Source organism: Strix aluco, chromosome 23 (assembly GCF_031877795.1).
Source record: "Strix aluco isolate bStrAlu1 chromosome 23, bStrAlu1.hap1, whole genome shotgun sequence".
NCBI classification, from domain to species: domain Eukaryota; kingdom Metazoa; phylum Chordata; class Aves; order Strigiformes; family Strigidae; genus Strix; species Strix aluco.
This window is the reverse complement of record NC_133953.1, coordinates 5,210,120-5,229,806: the sequence shown is the minus strand read 5'-3', so window position 1 is coordinate 5,229,806 and position 19,687 is coordinate 5,210,120. Positions and strand designations below refer to the sequence as shown.

The following is a 19,687-nucleotide window of genomic DNA, read 5'->3' as shown; positions in this document are numbered from 1 at the left end:
TCCCTGTCACAGCATTCGGTGGGACAGCGACAACGAACCCAACAGAAATATTCATCGCCATATGTTCCAGGAACGATTTCCACAGACGTTCATTAGTATCATCGCCATGAAACTCTACAGGACTTTCCTGCAAGGGAAGTGGCAGTTGCTAATTAAAGTGCAGACGTCACCCTGAGCGAGGAAGGTGAGGCTCAATGCCTCCAGTTAAAAGGCCCAGGAAGGGGAGAGCGATGGAGCATGCTGCAGATACCCAGCTCTGTCCCTAGATGTAACCCCAGCTCTTCCTGTCTCAAAAAACAGACTTTCTAAGGGATAATAATGATTTCTACAAGCTCCACATATTTATGATTTCTGGTAAGAAAACCAGAGCGTGGAGACACGCTCTTGCACAGCTTTGCTTGTGCAAAGTTACTCAAATAAAACTCAAACAGAAAAAAAAAACCACCACCAAAAAAAAAAAAAGCCAGCCAAAGCACCAACCCTGTAATTAATGAATTAATGCAAAATTATCGGGTGGTTTGGGAAGCCAAGGCTGGTACTTTCCTCATGATATTTAATATTAACATTTCCAGTTGATTTATTATCTAATTGCAGGGCAGCTGAACATCTTGAGGGGCTTGTGTGTAGCAGAACTGAGGAGCGTTGCTGCTCTCTGTCACCAGGTTTATGCTTCCCCTCAGCTCTGGTGTCCAGCAGATGAAGCTGCTGTCAGCCAGGAGCTGCTCTGGGGAAGCAACAGGAAAGCGAAGGCAGCCAAGCAGTGGGCACCCCCATGTCTCAACACTTGGAAATGCCTCTCTGGACAACCTGAACAAGAAATCTGGCCCAAACCTGGGAGATGGCTGGACCTAGGGGTGCCACAAGAGCCTTTGGAGCTAGAAGAACCAACTCATCATGGAAAACAGAATTATTATTCCAAAGTCGCAGGCTTAATACAAACTCTCAGAGCCTGAAACAGCAATTCAGAAGGGAATTAGAAGTGGGCTGATGGCTTTTCCAGGCAATTTCTTCCATCCTTAGCTGGACTCCCAGAGGGGCAGCACAAACAAGAAAAACGCAGCAAGAAGAGGAGGATGGAGCCAACATCACTGCTTAGACACAATGACTGACTTTGTCATCCTGCAGCTTCCAGCCTCCCTCCAGGGCCCACCACATGCCTCTTCTACCTACTCAGAAGCACACTTTGCTCTTCTCAGTCCTCGAAAAGAGCATGACCCCTGGCTGGGAGAACTGTTGGGCTCCATTTCCAAATTGCTCCTGACTTGCTGCACAATTTCAGGCTCTGCCTTGCTTCCCCCATGTGCAAAGGAGACCTCAGCAAATCGCTCTGAGACCCTCGGGAGGAAACAGCATCACAAATGCTGCTTTTAATAATTTAATCCTTACAGTCCTGCAGCTATCCCACTCCAGGATCTCCCCACGGAGCCAGCTGAACACGTGTGCAAGAGGACTTCAGAACATAGTTATTTTGAGAAGATGGATAGACAGGCAAAAAGACAGGGCTTGACAGCAAGCAGAACATTTCAAAGAATCTCAGCTGTTCAGTAGTCATCCATCATCCACTGAAAACATCAGCAAGCCAGGGCTGTATAATCACAAGAAAGTATTTAACATCTGTGTTCACCTATACAGAGTCCTAAATCGCATCTCGTGGGCTGGGGCCCTGAATCTGGCTCATTGCCACGGTAATGTCGCCAGGGACATCACCTTGAATTTAATATGCAGAGAGTGAAACGATGTTATTCTCTAATACACATATATGTACCTATTATGCATTTCAGGTGCATTACTATATACATATTCATCCCCAGGTACAAAGCATTGCACGTAAAATAAGCTAAGTGTTGGAATGAACACATCAAGCTTTGCTAACGGGGAAACTGAGGCAGGCTAAGAGCAAAGTGACCTGCCCGGTGTCCTGAGACTGAAAACCACGGCTTGTATCTACAGTCTGGCCACCTAGTCAGTAGATCACACTGCTTTTTTTTCTTCCCCTCTGACCCCAGCCAGGGAAGTAATTTATTTTTTTTCAACACAGCCTGAGCAAACACCCTTTTTGGTGGACCCCACTGGCGGCAGTGATTAAGTGCTCTTCCCTGCCAGCACTGCAGACAGCACAGGGCAAAGCCCCACGATGCCGACGAGCAAACAAAGACCTGGGATTTGTTCTCTCCCTCCACCTAATGAAGCACAGGATCACTCGAGGATGTTTGTTGGTTTTAATCAATACAGAAAGAAAATGGTCATGTCTGTTCCCTTCCAGGAGGGGAAAACATCCCCTTTCTGCTAAGTCAAAGCAGCGAGCTGGAGAGTGAACTCCTCAAGGGAAGAACCATGTTTCCAAATTCCTCCTCTACCTCCAAAATAAAGGGGAAAGTAATGAAAAATAGTCTTTTTTTTTTCCTGTCGCTGCAGCAGCACTTACAGTCTCTCGACCTGCAATTTCCCAACTAACATCCAAGAGAAATCACTAGTGGGCTCATCCTTGCCCCAGCCCTGATGGGACCCCCATGTGCTGGGGGGGTACAGACAGCCTCTGCTTGGGGCAGCTCGTCATCTGTATGGACAAGGGGACATAAAGTGACTTTGGCAGCAATGAGCTGAAGATCCCTTTGCTCCTTCCCTTTCTACCTTTACAAACATCATCCAAAGCCAGCTTGTTTCCTAAAGCTCTCCAAAAAAAGAGATATTGGGCATGAGGAAAGGAAGCTCGGGAAAGGCAGGCAGCCAGAAACACTCCTGGGGTAACCCCCACCCAGGGCACACCAGGAGGGTGAGCCCTGAGTCTGTGCTGGGGGAAGCAACACAAGGGACCCCTCCTGGGGCTCCTGCAAAGCCCTGGCCTCCTCCTGCAGCCAAACAAGCTCTCACCTACCAGCAAGAGACCTTGGTGGGACAAATGGGTGTCCGAGAGGTGACCCACAGCCCTGACACCCAATGCTACAGAGCTCTTCCTTGCTGCATCATCCATACAAACCCTCCGGCCCCGCTCTGTGAAAAGAGGGGGCTGCAACATTTGGTTTAAGGGATGAACTGGAAGGGAACAGAAGGACCTGGCAGGCAGGCGAGGGTTTGGGCTTTGCAATCTGGATAATCCATCTGAAACTCAGAAAGCAACTAGGAGAATGAAAGGAGGGAGAAAAAGTAATGAATAAAATAAAAAGGAGCACAAATCTGTCTGCAGCCATTCCAAGCAGCAGTTTTACCTCCAGTGCTCCAACAGACCTGGGAGCTTCCCTAGTAACTGGTAACATGTTACTGGGAGCCAGGGGATAGTTAAGCTATTTGGGTAATCACATCCAAACACACAACCTGCCCACGGGCACTGGTATAGGGTCAGGCCAAGGGAAACCTGCCCAGGATTTTAATCCTGCTTTGGTGCTCTCTTTCAGGGCAGGAGTCTGCAGAGCCACAGCTCCAGGGGTCTGACCAACCCCATTAACCTGCAACCCCTGAGCTCCTGCATACACACCCCACCCCACCCAGAAAAAAACCCCAAAAAAACCAATAACCAGCTGGTCAAGGAGGGATGGGAGGGGAGGTGAATGGGCACGTCTGGAAGGAGAGACGGACAGCAAGGAGACGCAGCAGGAGACCTGCTAACACATCCTCGCGTCTCATTTAAAGAGGATGAATCTGCGGCACAGGCATGGCATGAAAATAGAGAAAAAGCACATCAGCACAAGAAATCTCTAACAGATGGGACTGTGAGCCTACAAGAGAAGACAGGGATGGAAGCTGGTAAATGCACGTACAGCAAAACCTTGGCTTTTGCTCTTCTGCCCGGTACAAGAAACTCAGAACAAATATTAGATGCATTGCTTTTCTAAACACCTTTCCCAGGAGTTAAACACAGTGGATGCTGGAGGAATTCAGAGCAATTTCCCGCACGCATGCCACTGTCAAGGCTCCAAGCAGCGCGCTTAAAATGGACACCCTGGCTGGAATTTACTGTCTGCGAGACAGCACAATTACCTGGTTTTGTCTTCCTCCTCTGCTGCAGAGAGGAGGAGGAAGGAGAAGGCGAAGCAGCCAGCTCCTTGGGGTGCCCAAGCGCCTCTGAGGTGGGATCTCCCTGAGATGCCAAGGGCGAAGCTGGGGCAAAGGCTGCTTTAACCGACACCGTTTGGCTTGAAAATAAAGGGCCACCCAAGTCACTGGGACGCTTGAGCCCGACAGCGCAGGACGCTTCCCATCAATCCAAACCCCACAGTTTTTTCGAGGCATTATTAAATTAGCAAAAGCCATTGCTTCCCTGTGTGCCTTACATCCACAGACACTCCGGCTCCATCCCAGATTCAGGATAAAAAGCCCAGTGCTGTTTCACAGCTCAGGAGGAGGTTGGCAGAGGGCTCCAAGACTTACAGATATACTCGAGTGCGAGTTAGTTGGTCGCTCGCTCCCTTTCTCATTAGCGCAGCCTCACGGCAAACCCCTCTGTCTGGGTGTACTAAAACTGCAGCGAAAGCTGCGTTCATCGAAAATAAAGGCTCAGAGCAGCACTTGGTATCCGCCCCAGCAGGTATGACCCATCCAACGCAGCCAAAGGATGGGCTCTGTGCTCCGCGGGGGGCTGCTGCTACTAAAAAGAGAAGATGCCTTGAACCAGGCGATAGCAATAACTCATTCGAGGCTTAAAAGCGAGACTGGTGGTGGAGCTGGGGCCGGAAAGGCAGTTTCTCCTCTCAGCCCACCAAGCTAGCGAGGCACCACGTGCTCCCTTTGTACTTTTAAAGGAGAAGGTGATAGAAGAGCCGAGACTTAAGAGGGGAAAGCCCCGCAGTGCAATACGGCATTTAAAATGCGATAATTAAGTGAGCATCTTTTGAAGGTGCCTGTGAGGGATGCTTCCCAACACACCAAGGTTAGGTAGCTATTAGAAGTGGTTTTGTTTTCCCTGTGAGATGGGCCTGTTAAGCTGTTGGCGTCTCCTCTATGGAAAAAGATAACTGATCTCCTCAGATCACAGTGTATTCAAGTTCACAATTAATTTAGATAACTCCAGACAAGATGGGTTATTAGAAAAAAAATAAATTAAGAGAAATCTGGAGATTAAGGCTTATAAATCTGCAGGCATTAGGGAGAATTGAATTCTTTCTTATACGGATGTAAAATCAAGTCTTTTTTATATGATTCAATTATAGATTGATGGGAAGGCTCAGAAACATGGATTAATGATCTTTTCTTAAAGGAAAAATTATATAAGAAAAAATAAAAAGAGAGTCATATAACAGAAAGAATTACTACTCCCCAAACCATGATTAAGGTTTAGTAGGTTACGTTCAGAACAGCGTAAAAGGGAATTTGTGGATTCCCAACCACATTAAGCGAGTATAAACGGAGATAAAGGAAGCAGCATGGCACAGTAAATTATTGGCCCTGCAACATGGCAAAGGTGGGGGAAGCACATCCCCAGGCACACGGGGCCGACCACAAGCTGGGTCAAACGAACCAGACACTTCACACCAGGAAGGAGAAGGTGGTTTAAAGGGGCCCTGGAGCCTTCTGAAACATCTCAGAGAGTTTTACAGACGCGGGGCGATTGCAGCGATGGCAATGGAGCTGGGCTCCATCGATTTACTCCAGCCGGAGAGGGGAACATCGGTTTTTCCTAGTGAAGGGAAAATTGTTTGGACAGAGGCTGAATGGTAAGGGCACAGCACAAAATAGTCCTGATATTAATACCCCACAGCATCTCTCTCAGCCCAGCCTTCATTCTTCATCCCAGCGTAACTATTTGAAAATAAACACGGGGTTTTTTCTACCAAAAAAGCCACTCTAGCCCCTGTGCCCAGAGCTTTCCTTGCACTCTGGATACTTCAGTACTCAGCCTTTAAATAAAAAAGGATAACAGCACAGGGTTAACATGAAAATAAGCATCTTCAAAAGCCGCAAGGCGCTCAGATACTATGGTAATAGGGGGCATCGGAGTACCTTAGATAATCTGGCTCCAAGTGAATATTTCTCTAATGCTAAGTCCAAGCCCTACTCAGCGTGAATTAGCAGCCAAGCACATTGTTAGCGAAGCTATTGTTTATTGCTTTGTCCAAAAAGAAAGCACTATCTAGGTCACTCATTACAGGGGAGAGCTGTGTATGAGAATGCAGCCGGGTGCCATACGTGCTATGGAAATGAAGGCAATAAATGCGAGAATAATAGCAGCGAAGGAGGTGAGATGTGCTAGCGAGCAGCTCTAGAAGGATTGCATTGAAGGGGGAAGGCGGCGTAGCCAGAGCTCCTGCGCCGCAACACCGAAATCTAATTCACACCTCTTTGCTGACTGCCCTTTCGGTTCACAAGCATGGGGGAAAAAAGCAGAGAGGACACCGGGGCTTATTTTTAAAGCTCGCCTCTGAGGGTGAAAAAAATCCTCCTCAGTCAGGAAATGGGAATTTGCAATAAAATAAATAAATGTAGAGTTAAATAAATAAGCGGCCCACGGCCGATTCTCACGTTTGGCATGGGGCCGGGACTCTGCACAAAGCAATTAAAAGGAAAATGGATTCAAGTGGGGAAAAAGAACAACTTCCTCCTCTTCAGAAAGATGTCTTTCTGATGAGACAAAACCTTTACTTCACTCAGTATGGAGCAGAGTTAAAGGCCAAGGCAGTATTTAAGCTTGCAATTAATTTCCAGCCATTTCCGAAGGCTGTGATCAGTTAACATTTTAACAGCAGCAATTTAACACGGCATGTGCCTCGAGAACCAGGCAGGGACAGAGGTGCTACCGGGGCACCCCAGAATCACAGAATCATTCAGGTTGGAAAAGACCCTTGGGATCATCAAGTCCAACCCTCAGCCCGACTCTACAAAGTTCTCCCCTACACCACATCCCCCAACAGCTCATCTAAATGACCCTTAAACACACCCAGGGATGGTGACTCCACCCCCTCCCTGGGCAGCCTATTCCACCCTCTGACCACTCTTTCTGTGAAAGATTTTTCCCTCATGTCCAGTCTGAACCTCCCCTGTTGCAGTTTAAAGCCGTTCCCTCTTGTTCTGTCACTAATCACCTGTGAGAAGAGACCAGCACCAACCTCTCTACAACGTCCTTTCAGGGACCTGTAGAGAGTGATGAGGTCTCCCCTCACCTTCTCCTCCTCACACTAAACAGTCCCAGCTCCTTCAATCGCTCCTCACAGGATTTATTCTCCAGGCCCTTCCCCAGCCTCGTTGCTCTCCTCTGCCCTCGCTCCAGCACCTCGAGATCTCTCTTGTATTGAGGTGCCCAAAACTGGACACCACACTCCAGGTGTGGCCTCACCAGTGCAGAGCACAGGGGGACTATCACCTCCCTGCTTCTGCTGGTCACACTATTTCTAATCCAAGCCAGGATGCCGTTGGCTTTCTTGGCCACCTGGGCACACTGCTGGAACACAGAGTTAAATCCAGACCACTGCAAAGGCTGAGGAGGAGAGCTATGAAACCTGGGTCACCGGCGCTGGGAGGAACTTCAGCAGAGCTTTCTATCAAGTTGTGGGGTTCGGGTTTTTTCCCTCCCTATACTGTTATCCACAGGCATTGCTAATGGCAACTCTTTGTTTTTAATCCCAGGGAGTTTGCTCTAGCGCTTTCCACCCCCAAACGCCCATACAGCCTACTGCTCTTCACCCCTGCTTCCATTAATTGATTTGTACGGATCCTCTTGTCAAAGAAAATTGCCTGAGAAGTCCAAACCGTGAAGACAGTCACAAATTTTAGAAGCCGAAGATTTTGTGAAACGGTAACAGCCAGTGGGAGTCGGAAAGCGTTATTGCTTCGCCTCCTTGTTTGAAAATTAAGGGTCTTGGGTTAAATCAAAGTTTCTCTCTCCCTCTAATAAGATGACAGCCCAGACCATTCGACTGACTGCTGAGACACCGACTCCTCACTGCCTTTAGATTACTCGAGTGCTCAGAATTTAATCTCAAATGGCTGTTATTGGATTTTCGCTCGGGCTAGCTGGCTGATGGGCGCAGTAAGAGAAGCCAAGCCCCTACGCACCCATGCAGCCTTCCCAGCTTCTGGAGTTTGAAAACCTGCTGCTGCATGACGGTTTTGCAGGAGCTTTTGCTCCAGCACCTTCTAGGAGGGAACAAGCATGGCTCAGGAGGAGAGAAAACACCGGTTATAATTTGTTCAAGACAGGGCTGCTTCTCCTTGCGTTGCTTCTTACACACAAAGGTATTAATTGTAAGCAACCGCAAGGAATTGTGCAAGAAGTGATCCCTCCAGATGTGTTTAAGCTCACGGCGAGGCAAGGCAATTCTCCAATGTACACACGTATCTCAGAAGGGTAAATGTTTCCCTGCTTCTACCGGCGTCTTCATGCCATTTACACAGCGCCGTCAATCACTGCTCTCCCAAGAAGGGGAGCAATGTAAACTCATGTTTAATGCCAGATTTACACACATTTCTATTCGCCAGTAAATGAGACCATTACATATGTTGTGTCAATTGATTTTTGTAGTCCTCGCTTTGTGCACGTTGGCACGGGGGAAGTGCAAAGAATGCAGGCACTTAAAATTGGACCTGGCTCCTGGTCTCTATGTATCACCCCATCAAGAGGCACATCCTGACCTTTACCTTGTGGCATTACATTTCTCCTGGCCATGGACCTTCTCAACTTTATCAGCTGATCCCATCTCTGATATGTAAACGCCGCATCTGTGCCCTGTGTTTCACGTACAGACCAAAATCCCAGAATCTGCCCCAGACTTTTCCTAGGTCCATACTGGGTGTAAGCCCTCAATGAGGCTCAGGTATGCTTTAGGCCACGTCCGAATGAAAAACTCAGACCTGCACCATCCCTTAGCACACGGCTAACTACGCTCTGCTGAGGGCAGATGCACGCTGGCCAGCACAACCACAGTGCAGGATGCTGCTCCCCTCTGCACCGGCACCAACGTAGCTGCCATTTGGGTTGATTCACCACTCTTTTAAGAAAGTCCTTCTCATTGTGCCTTGCCAAAATAAAGCAACCTTCCTCACTGAAATTATCCTTTGTAAATACCCCCCAAGGAGTTAGCAATGCCTTTCTCCAAGATGATTCATCCTCCTACACAACGGACCATGAAAAGAGCAATCACGCTGCCATGTCAGTCTGCTGCAGGGACAGCGCTCCCCTCTCTGACTCAGCCCCCAAGAGCGGTCATGGGCACAGCTGTACCTGCTCCCCACAGCATCATCCACCCACCGTGCCCACGCTGCTCGTGTCCCCAACCTTTCAGCAAGCTCCCTTGTGAGGTTGCATCTGTGTACGGCGTGGGGCTCAAGCAACGCCCCGAGATGCCACCTGGACACAGCAGATGATCTGCAGGAAGCATTTTGCTAATGCTCCTCTGACTTGGGTGCTTTGCCTTCATCAAAATGCACAGCAGCACCTTCCAAGGCTGGAGAAAAGGAAGATGATCCTTTCAGGGGTGGCTTTTCACACACATCCCCCAGCCAAGCAGAGCCTTCTCTCCGTAATTAACCGCTCCAGCCCACGTGTTGGCTGAGCTCCACCAGCAACGACCTCCAAGAGCAAAGCCCTGGATTTCAGCGGAGCCGATGCTCCGCACCACTCAGGCCACACCGTAAAAAGCCAGACTGCGGCTGCAAGAGGCAGCAGAGCCATTCAAACCAGCCACGGGCAGTTTAACAGAAACAGAGCTTCAATCCAACATTAATTTGCAGCATCCTGGGCTGAACACTTCAGATAAGCAGCGCCAGAGCCAGAGAGATGACAGAGAAAAGCTTGCGTCCGTGGCACATCCGTGCATGCACACATCACCCTGCCTGTGGTCTGCTGTTCGGCTGCTGACGACCTGTATAACATAATAGCAGCACGCCGAGGTGTCTTCGCAGGCAGACCCCTTCTCCAAATCCCCAGCAACATTTTTTTTCCGCCCTGCAGGGCTTAAAACCTCATCCTGCTCCAGTTATTCTGAAAGGGAATTTAGTGCCTCGCCATAAATTATACGAGCATTGGACATAGGCATCATTTATGCACAAATCACTGTTCCCTAGAACAAAGCAAGTATCAGCCTCCTGACAAAACACTTTTTAGTAGGATTGGCAAATGAATAAAACCTCCCAATGAATACCGACGTGCTGATGAAAAAGTCCTACTGATTTTAATAGAAAATGATCATTTTCCTATAGGATTTTTTGAACCATCTTGCTGAATTTAATGGAGATTTTCTATTCTGGTCCACAATTATGCAAGAGTTAAAATACCTCCAGAGACGAGGAGATTATCTATTACATTCTATAGGATTGCAGAGTAATTTCCATAGAATCCTGTTATGTTTCTATAGAGCCTGACAAATTTAATCCCTATTGAACTTTACGGGGACTTTTCCATAAGGGACAAATAGACACTGACATCTGTTAGCTGGAAAATGAGTAATACTCAGAAAATAGAGGCCTTACACACCACTGCTGTACTCAAAATGGTCGAAAGATGTCTTGAACAAGGAGCTTAATGGGGAAAATGCATTAAATTGGTGTCACATGGCTGCATTAGTACGGTTGTGTTGCAACATTTCTTTCATACACAATGTCATTTATACAACCAATGCTTTACAAATTGCATTTGCTACCAATGTGCGCTTGATCTCATCATCCCATGCTGGGACTTTCCTGTATCAGCACAGAAAGAGTGAGAGCAATCTAAATCAAGGGGGAAAAATGCCAGTTTAAAGCATGGAGCTGGCGACGTATCTGTGCACATTCCTCTGCCCTAATGTTACTAATAAATGCATCGACTCCAAATCTCTCATTGAACTCTACCGCAGAGCTGGAAGAAGGGCTGCACTTCTCTTTCATGCACAGTACTAAAGAAAAAAAACATTCAGCTGAGCTATCTGGAGACTGAAGTCTTTTAAATTTAACCATAAGGTAGTTATAACAAGGAACAAAACAAGCAGGGACAGCCTAAGGTTTCCTGCGCCAACACGCCAATTTGTCCTAGACTGGTTCAGGGAACAAATTAAAAGACACAACAGCCCCCATGGGTCTTTTCCCACCTTTCCTTGTGCAAGCTGGCGTCAAACACGATGTATGCTTGCGATACGGATGTATCGGTATCACCCACTCATCCCTTATAGCCAGTTACTCCTCAAGAGCCCAAGACTCACCTCAGGAGGTCCCAATTTTGGATGCATCACCTCTACAGAGGTGCTCCGGTTCTTGCCTGGCCATTCCCGCACACCCCAAATAGCTTTTTGGAGGTTGCACGTGCTTTAAGCTCACCCTGCATAAAATAGACTTGAATGCCCCTAAGCCAGACTGAAACCCCTGCTTTGTGACAAAGATGTACCTAAAGAAATATCAATCACTGCAGCGATTGTAGTAAGCCCTTGTAATAACATCATTGCAATAGTAATAGTGTAGTAATAGCCAAATTAACCTTCAAACTATACAGCTGACAGGGAAAAATATCCCAAAGCAGTGTAAGACACCTCTTAGAGACGGAGGGCACCAGCAATATGAACCTAACACCCCTGGTAAGTGTGCGGCAGCGGTGGAGCTGAGGGGACCAAGCCAAGAGTGGGCACCCAGAGCCGCATGTCTGAGGACACTGCAGACATACCCATGGCAACAAGAAGAACAAGCACCTCCATATGTCTCCCCAACTGCATTTTCTTTCCAAAGAAAAGGACAACGTGGTAACTAAGCACAGCAGTAAAAAACATGGCTTTAATATTTTATCATTTGCCAAATGCTAGCGGGGTGTGGACGGTGGGTGCAGGGAAGGCTGTGGGTTGGTTTTGCTTTTTTCCTTCTTCTGAGCTATCCGCAAAGGAATAAATTCCTTAGTGATGACAGGACTACTCTTTTTGGTAGTTAATGTCTGGAGACGATTCCAAAGCAAGCACAGACCATGAAGGGGATGCATGGCATTTCTGGCATAGTAAAAATAAATATATATGTGTGTCTGGGTACATCCCACACCCACATCACAGCCCTTGCCTCTTTGCACATGCACATCCTGTGTTTCGATGAAGTAAACCCAGCTTCAACACACACAGACTAATAAAGATGCCTCATGTCCCTTTCAGGATCACATTACAGAGTATGCCACCATCCACGAAGAGAAAGCCTCATTGACTCTTCAATCCTAAGCGTTACAAGATTGAAAAGTGGGAGAAATGAGGGAGGCTCATATTTCTAATACCCGAAAGGAAGCAACATGATATAGCCTTTAATCCAAGCAGGCAGCCGTGGGTTTTCACACACACACAGCTCACGGGGAGAAGTAAAAAGACAGCTATGGAGAATGAAGAATAAGCCAAGCAGATACCAGACCTTGGCACTTAAAACAGAGACTCAAAGGCAACTCTCTACATAAGCATTTAGGAGTGAAAAACAGGGCAGGATCTTCAAAAGGGCTCCACTTGGGTCTGAGCCGGCTCCCATCAACCCCACGGTACAATCCTCACTGACATCGTGGTCAGAGATGAGTCATCAAGAAGATCCCATTAGGTTGCACAGCCCATAAACCCGATCTGCACATGGACACTACCTGCATCAAACACAAGCAGCTAAGATGCTTTCATAGGTACACCGATGGGCCAGAGAGGATTTGTCCAGAGATGGACTCGAAAAGGCTGGGAACTGCATCCACCTGGTTAGGCTGGACCAAGCCTTCTCAGACACCCTGTCACCAAGTGGTCACATCTCTCCTAAAGAAGATGTTGGAGATAATCTACCTGGCAACAGCTTTCCATGCAAAGCATGGAAGAAATGCTCACGTCTCTGAAAGGTGGGTAATACCTCCTGGGACATGAGCCATCCAAGGTTAATAGAAACAGATGGTTACACAAAAGGATGTGCTTATTCCCTACTAACCTGCCAGAAAGCCAGGCTTAGCCTAGTGACCTCCTTCCAGCCTACTGACCTCCTTCCAGCCATGCATAAAATCAGGCAGCCATGCCTAAAATTTCATGGTATAAAAATAAAGGCAATAAAAATAATCACTATTAGAACTGCATACTCAAGTGCTAGGTGGATGGCCCAGTAGCCAGTGCAGCTCAGGAGAGGCAGAAGCAAAGGATGGGTGCCTGCTACCTCCCACACCAGAGTTCATGACAGCCAAGCTGTCGTCCATCCTTCACTTCTCATGTCCTTACACCATAGAATCTGGTCATTGTGGCTGGCGTGTCACAGGGGAGGGGACCCCTCGCGTCCTCAAACAGCAAGCTCATTACAACCCTGTCTTGACAGCTTTTGCATCAGTGTTAAGACAGTTGCTGGGAGGAGCGTTTCAGCTGATTGTCAGCTGATGTGCCACCAGCAGCGCAGCAGGATGGCACAATGACACAGAGAGATGCAGCTCATCAGGGCTGGCAGCATTTAAATGAGGGTCCTGTGCTGGGTAAGATCCTGACCTGCCACGAGTGGGAGCCCCACAGCACGTTCCCAGCAACACCAGGTCCGTATCTATAAGAAACTCCTTGCAATATTTCATCCAACGCAAAATCAGCTGTGGAGACTTTGCAGAACAGGGCAAGGAACACATTTCCCCTAACACCACACTTCAAACACCCATCGCTCAGTGCAATTTCATCCCAAGGGTTAGGAAGGGCCATATGAGAAAGAAAGTATTGTCAGCAAAATTTGGCTTTGGTAACAGTATCATGGTAGCCTAAGAAAGAGCTTTCCAAAGCGATGGCAGCCCCACAGAGCCTGTGGGCAGGGCTGGGAGCAGGCATGCTCCTCCAGTGACCGGGACAGCCTGCTCTAACCCAACGCTGAGCTGGCTGCTCCACCATCCTCTGCTGGGGCCAAACATCACCTTGAGGGAAAGTTTGGTGTAAGCTTCAGCGAGAGAGCTTTGTTTTAATTCCTCCCTCCCCCGTGGCGTGCCACGGGACTGCCCCAGACTGTGGCGGTACCGGTACGGAGGCTCAGCCTCACCGGGACGGTGATTTGCAGTCTGCTCAGTCGCAGTTGTAGATCACTTGGGAGAATGAACCTACAGTTTTATAAACTATTTATTAGCCCTGTCCTGTAGCGCTACATCAATATGGCCATCGGTGAAGCAAGGCAGGAGCTATAAAAATACCATCTATCCAAAATAAGCTTCATAAAATCAAACAGAGGCCAGTACAGCCTAGGATGGGTTTGTGGCTTGACATATAAAGGGCCTCTCAATCTTTGAGATAGACCATTAAAATCCTCAAGCCCTTTTGGTTCACAGAAGTCTAAAACAAAAGGGGAAAAATAATGACACCTTTTCTGGCGGAGCAGGAGAAGGCAACACTGTAGTCATGCAGTATCATTTGTTTCTACAGAACTCAGATTACTCCCTTCTCCCAGCAAGACAACTATCAGCTCCAAAACCCAATGCAAAATGAAAAATAAATAAAATAAAACTTTCTTCTCCTCTGCCTTCCCCACCCAGAAAACGCTTTTCCACAGACAAAAAGTTTCTCCTCCCTTTGCCAGCAGTGCTGCGTTCTGCTCTGCACGGGAGAGGTGGTGCAGAGGGTGGCGGGGGGGACGGCACGGCTGAAGCACACCGATATCCCGGCCAGCGCTCCCCTCCAGTTCCCCGAGGCAGCGGGGTGAGGCAGAAGGCAGGTCAATACATTGTCAGAGATGATGATTAACATTTCCAGCCAGTGCTCCCTCAAACCGCCTCTAAAACACGTCTTAATAAACTGCATTGCAAATAGCCTTGTATTTCTACCTCACTGCATCTGCCGGGGTGAGATAATACGCCGACCTGAGAAAAAGTGACATGCTGGGAATGAGCCGCCGAGAGTTATACGACGCAGTGAAACCTTGCTCAGCACATCGCGCCCAGCCCCGGGCAGCTCGTGCCGCTGGCCGGCAGCAGCCGGGACACGGGGTGTCTGGGGCTCTGTACGAAACAAGGGGTGAGCTTCGAGCAAAGAAAATATCAGCTCGTGTGGGGTTTGGGGCTAAAAGGGCTTGGGGGAGAAAACCGCTCTGAACTGCTATTGACTGTGAAAATCACTGTACAAGGGAAATATTTGAAAGCTACGCACGTGATAGTTGGTTTTGCAGAGGCAGGCACCATGCTTTAAAAGGTCAGAGGGAGGTGAGAGCGAGTTTAAGCATCATTTTCCTGGAAACACAGCTCTGAAGCTTTGCAAAACTTCACTCAGTGCCTCACTGGGGAACCCGCCCAGCCCAGCGCAATCGCACCCACCCCGGCTTTGGCAAACTCCTCTGTGTTTAAACGATGGCAACAGGCGCTGTGACCGTTTGCAGTGTTGCTGAAAAACGTGGCTGGATCAAGCACAGTGTGTCTCAGCATCACCTTTCCAGAGGATTTTGAATCTCTATTTCCCCACATCGCGATGCTCAAACCCCACACAGAAGATGGACAACGCTGCCATTCCAAATTGCAACTCAACTCCTCAAAGCAATGAACGGTAAACGAAGCTCACGCACCTTCAAGCCCTTCCTCTGCAGCATCAGCCCGCTTCAATAACATCAGAAGAGAGAAAAAACAGCTTGGGTTGGACATGGGGGGAAAAAAAAAAAAAAGAACAAACGAAATAAAAAGATTTGGATTTACCTGCAAAGGAACTTCCAACCGGGCAAGGATGTTTTACATCCCCCACTCTGGACCTTCAAGTACTTCAACATTAAGTAAATGCCACTTACCTACGAGGAAATGGAAGAAATAAAAATAAAAGTTAAAGTTCACCAAGTATTATAACACTACGCATTTTAAAAGCAATGGAATTTGTAATTCACTTGCAGACCGGAGGAAACACAAAGGGAAAAAACTCAAGTTTTAAATACACTTTGGTAAAGGTCAGCTTGAATAGCACACGGTTACAGAGGCCATCCCGCGGGCTGTCTGTTTTCTTATTTATTTCTCACAGTCTCATTTAGCTGCTTTTTCCACCGCCCTATCCTGGCCTGCAGAACAGGAGGATGCAGCTTCAGAGGCAAGAGCTGCCTTTTCTCATCCCAAAAACTTAAATCAACACAGGAAGTCACTTCTTGCTTTTTCTTATGTAGTTTTTTTCCTAACAGCAATATTGCACAGCCTAGTCCAAGGGCTAACATCACGCTTTCCATCTCTGCAGTCCCAAACAGGCAGTGCCACCAACTATTTCCAACCCCAGCCCCGGTGCCCCGCTCTCTGGGAAGCAACTGCTCGACTCGCACCCACAGCCGTGAGCACAATCCATCTTTCCTGAGCTCTAGCTGCAACAATTCATCCCTCCAGATGGGGATTGTCCTTCCTGAGCTCCAGCCCAATGGCCAAGACCACGGCCATGGGACAAACACGACAAGCTATTCATCCTTTGCTTTCAGAAGGACCAGTTTGACCTTCTCTAGGACAAATTCCACCCTTGCCAATCCCCATCAAAAAATCTGCCTCCTAGATGTGATAAATATTAAGATATCCCTTTGAGATACATGGGAAGCCCTTCCATTTTTTCCCCAGGCATCTGAGACCACGGAAAAGTGAGCGAGACGGCGCCTGTACCCATCCGGCTGTTGCAGGAATTGAGGATGACGTGACGGGGCATGTCTCACTAATGCACGACTGTGTGTACTATAAATTACTTAAAGGGTGCCTGGGGCTATGGACAGATGCTGCTAAAACATACAACTGAATAAATAAATGGAAGGTAACGGAGAGGGGAGGGGATGCAATGGGGGAGCGATTGGCAGAGTTGTGTGCCAAGGTGTTAAAAAAACTCCCACAGAGCTGCCTAAACCTCTTCTGAGACTCCACTGCTACGTGTTTCAGATGCTGAGAAGATTGAACTAATAAAAAAGAAATGAGAGAACTGTCACTGCAGATTACATGGTATTTATTCCAAAATCTGCTCATTATAGAAATTTGCAAGACAAATGGGTTTTTAGCAGGAAATGGCAGCTTTTCCTTAAGTGTATAACGAGGAGCAGAATTGGTCGGGAGCTGAATCTTTCTCTCCATTTTGAGCTACTCCAGCTCCAAGTCTTACCAACCACCCGAGAAATACTCACGAGGCTGAAAAAAACCCCATTTTTTTTAACATTCTCCACCAGTCTCTTCATAATCCTATAAGAAACTACGATTAAGAAATATTTGAAGCAAGAAAAGCTCATTTGGCCTAGAGAGTTTCTAGGCGCTGAGAGCTTCTCTGCTCCTCAAAAGCATGCAAGCAGTATTGCTAACTCTCTGGATCCTTCCTTCCTTGCAGGGAAAACCCTTCACGAAGAAGAGTATTTGTGGTCAGGCTTTAATCCCCCTGCCTTGATAAATGTTTAATTCCTGGGCCTGCCTTCGTGTCTGAATATAGACTGGAGGTGGTTTGCATTCTGCCGTATCCGAGTGCTTCTAATGACATTTTGGCTTCTTTCCCAGTTAATTCCAAGTGCCTGAAACCCAAGCATCTCCCCTCTCGCCCTCCCCATCGTGGATGCACATGTGGATATTTGACTGATAATACACAAAGCTATAATATGCGGTTTTAAAACAAGTCTCTGCAGCGGATTCTCAAGAAAGAAGAAGAAGAAGAAGAAGAGGGGGGAAAATATGCCTTGAAATATTACAGAGTGGGAGCTGTCAAGTTGAAAAAGCTTCTACAAGGTTTTCAATGCCATAACTGTGTTATTTAGCTGGGGATGAGAATTTTCAGACACACATCAACAGGAAAAAAGGGGTTTCGGGAGGAAAAAAAAAAGAGAGGCGGCCTGTCTTATTTGCAGCTCTCCTTTGTTGGAAAGCAATTACAGCCTTACTCAATTTATGACCCAGAATGCACCCTAATCTACTTGTAAATGCGTCTTATTCACCACACAGCACTTTCAGATACAGCCAGGGTAAATAAACGGGAGATTGTTCCTACCTACGTTGCGGCACAACTGTTAATTGTAACGCCCCATGAAACTTAATTATGCAAAGCAGAGTGGCGACACTGCAGCCATTAATGAGATGTTTGATTCAAGAATAATTTGTTGTTTGGAGCCTCGGACTTGTTTTGCCTGTCCCTTCCACTGTGCTGCACTAATTCTCAATTCGTGCTTATTTTAATAGGGTGGCAGTGGGGCACAAAATGGCTCGGCTGAGAAGGTAACGGGAGAGCTCCTGGTTGGGATCCCATTTTGCAAGTGTGCAGCAAGGTAGAGATTTCCATACAGATTTCTTGCACTGCAACAGGCCCAAGTTCAGCCCGCCTCCCCTAGAAGAGCAGGGGAAAGCCAATGATGGGACATAAAACATTCAACCAGGTAGAACGCTGGGGATGCCACTGAGCACTTTTAGACGCAGGAGTGTTTAAAAAGAGAAGGACTTGGCTCTTTCTAGACCCCAAAAACTTCTATAGCCACGCTGGGATGTACACAGGCATGGACCCCATTCGTCCTCTACATGCACAAACACCATGCTTTGCTTTCCAGCTCCTTTGCAATGGTTGAATCCCAGCAGTGGTTTAGGCTGAGCCATCACGTTGCCTGCCTGCAAGTAGCATTATAGAAACCACAAATTAAAGTACAGAAGAGGATGAAGAGACAATGAAAAAGATGATGACTTGGTACAAGAACTTGTAGTACACCCACTGATAAGGTATGTGATAGGTAGAGCTACAACTGTTGCATGGAGACTTTCCCCGCTGCTCTAGGAGACTTTCTCCCTAAATGGGGAAAGAAGATTGGTAGTCAGGCCAAAGTCTATTATTTAAGCCTCTGGTTATTGATAGAAACACGCTATCTTTTTAAATTTACAAGCAAGCAAGCAATTCAATTTCATCCATTTACAACAGCACAAGATGTTTGCTCATATCTGCTGTGGAGATACCAGAGCCTTTCTCCTCTCAGCTCTCTCCCAGCCTCTGACTGCAGAAATCCCCCCCACCAACATCATTTCTGAGCTTTCCACTCATTTTTCTTCCCAGTGACACCCGCTCCCTTCTAACTCAAGCCGAGCGCTGACCCACCTCTCCAGTTGGCCCCGTTAATACCTGTGATTAGTAGGCTTTGGAGACAATGGCCACCCCCAGCCCATGAATCAACAGGATTTCTTCCCTTGCATGGCACCAGCAAAAGGAAGGAGAAAGGGTACTTTATCTCTGATATATCTGCTGTTGATAGGAAAGACATTGTTGGTCTACTGCGACTGTCTATTTTTTCCTTATAAATGCGACTCTTAAAATAGCAAGTCACGAAGAGGGTTTTAGACACATTCAAGGCCCTTGGGAACAAGCCCATCATGACTACACAACTGCAGTGCACGATATTGATGGCAACCCAGATAAAGAGTAACTCACAATCCAGCACACCGAATCCCGCCGACGCCTCTAATAAGCTCAGGACAGATGACAAGGTGCTCAACTGTGCCCTGGCAAGGTCATTACAGAGCATTAATAAAGGAGGCTTATAATGAACATATCACTCAGCAATATTGCATTTCCCATCTTCACTGTTAAGAGACAATGAAAGCAGTAGTCCCTCATGTCCCAGACTTGCGGGGTTTGGGTTTTGCTGCCGCAGCCAGCCAGGCTAAATGTGGCCAGGGGAATCATGCTGCCCCACGCAAAACCCCAGAGGCAAGTCAGTATTCCTAAGAAACGTTAATCTTGCTCAAAAGCCGTGACCAGCTCTGTGCATCACACCGACTTCTAACATTCTCCTTCCCCTTGCCTTGTCTGACCCCCTTCCAGCCCAAACCAGCTTTTCCTCTGAAGACACTGCTCCCACTAAAGCAGCAGCCAGCCCTGCTCTCCTCTCCAGCAACTCTGCTCGC

General features: G+C 47.5%; 1 protein-coding gene across 2 annotated transcripts in view; it reads right to left on the bottom strand.

Moving 5' to 3' along the window:
* OPCML (opioid binding protein/cell adhesion molecule like) overlaps positions 1-19,687 on the bottom strand; it is a 300,458-nt gene that overhangs the window by 209,848 nt on the left and 70,923 nt on the right. Inside the window, exon 2 of one of the 2 annotated variants that reach the window (XM_074848576.1) lies at positions 15,518-15,606. The exons of the other annotated variant lie outside the window; for it this stretch is intronic. The gene's annotated coding sequence lies outside the window, so the exon portion shown is untranslated. The remainder of the gene's footprint in view (positions 1-15,517; positions 15,607-19,687) is intronic. 2 annotated transcript variants of the gene reach the window in all.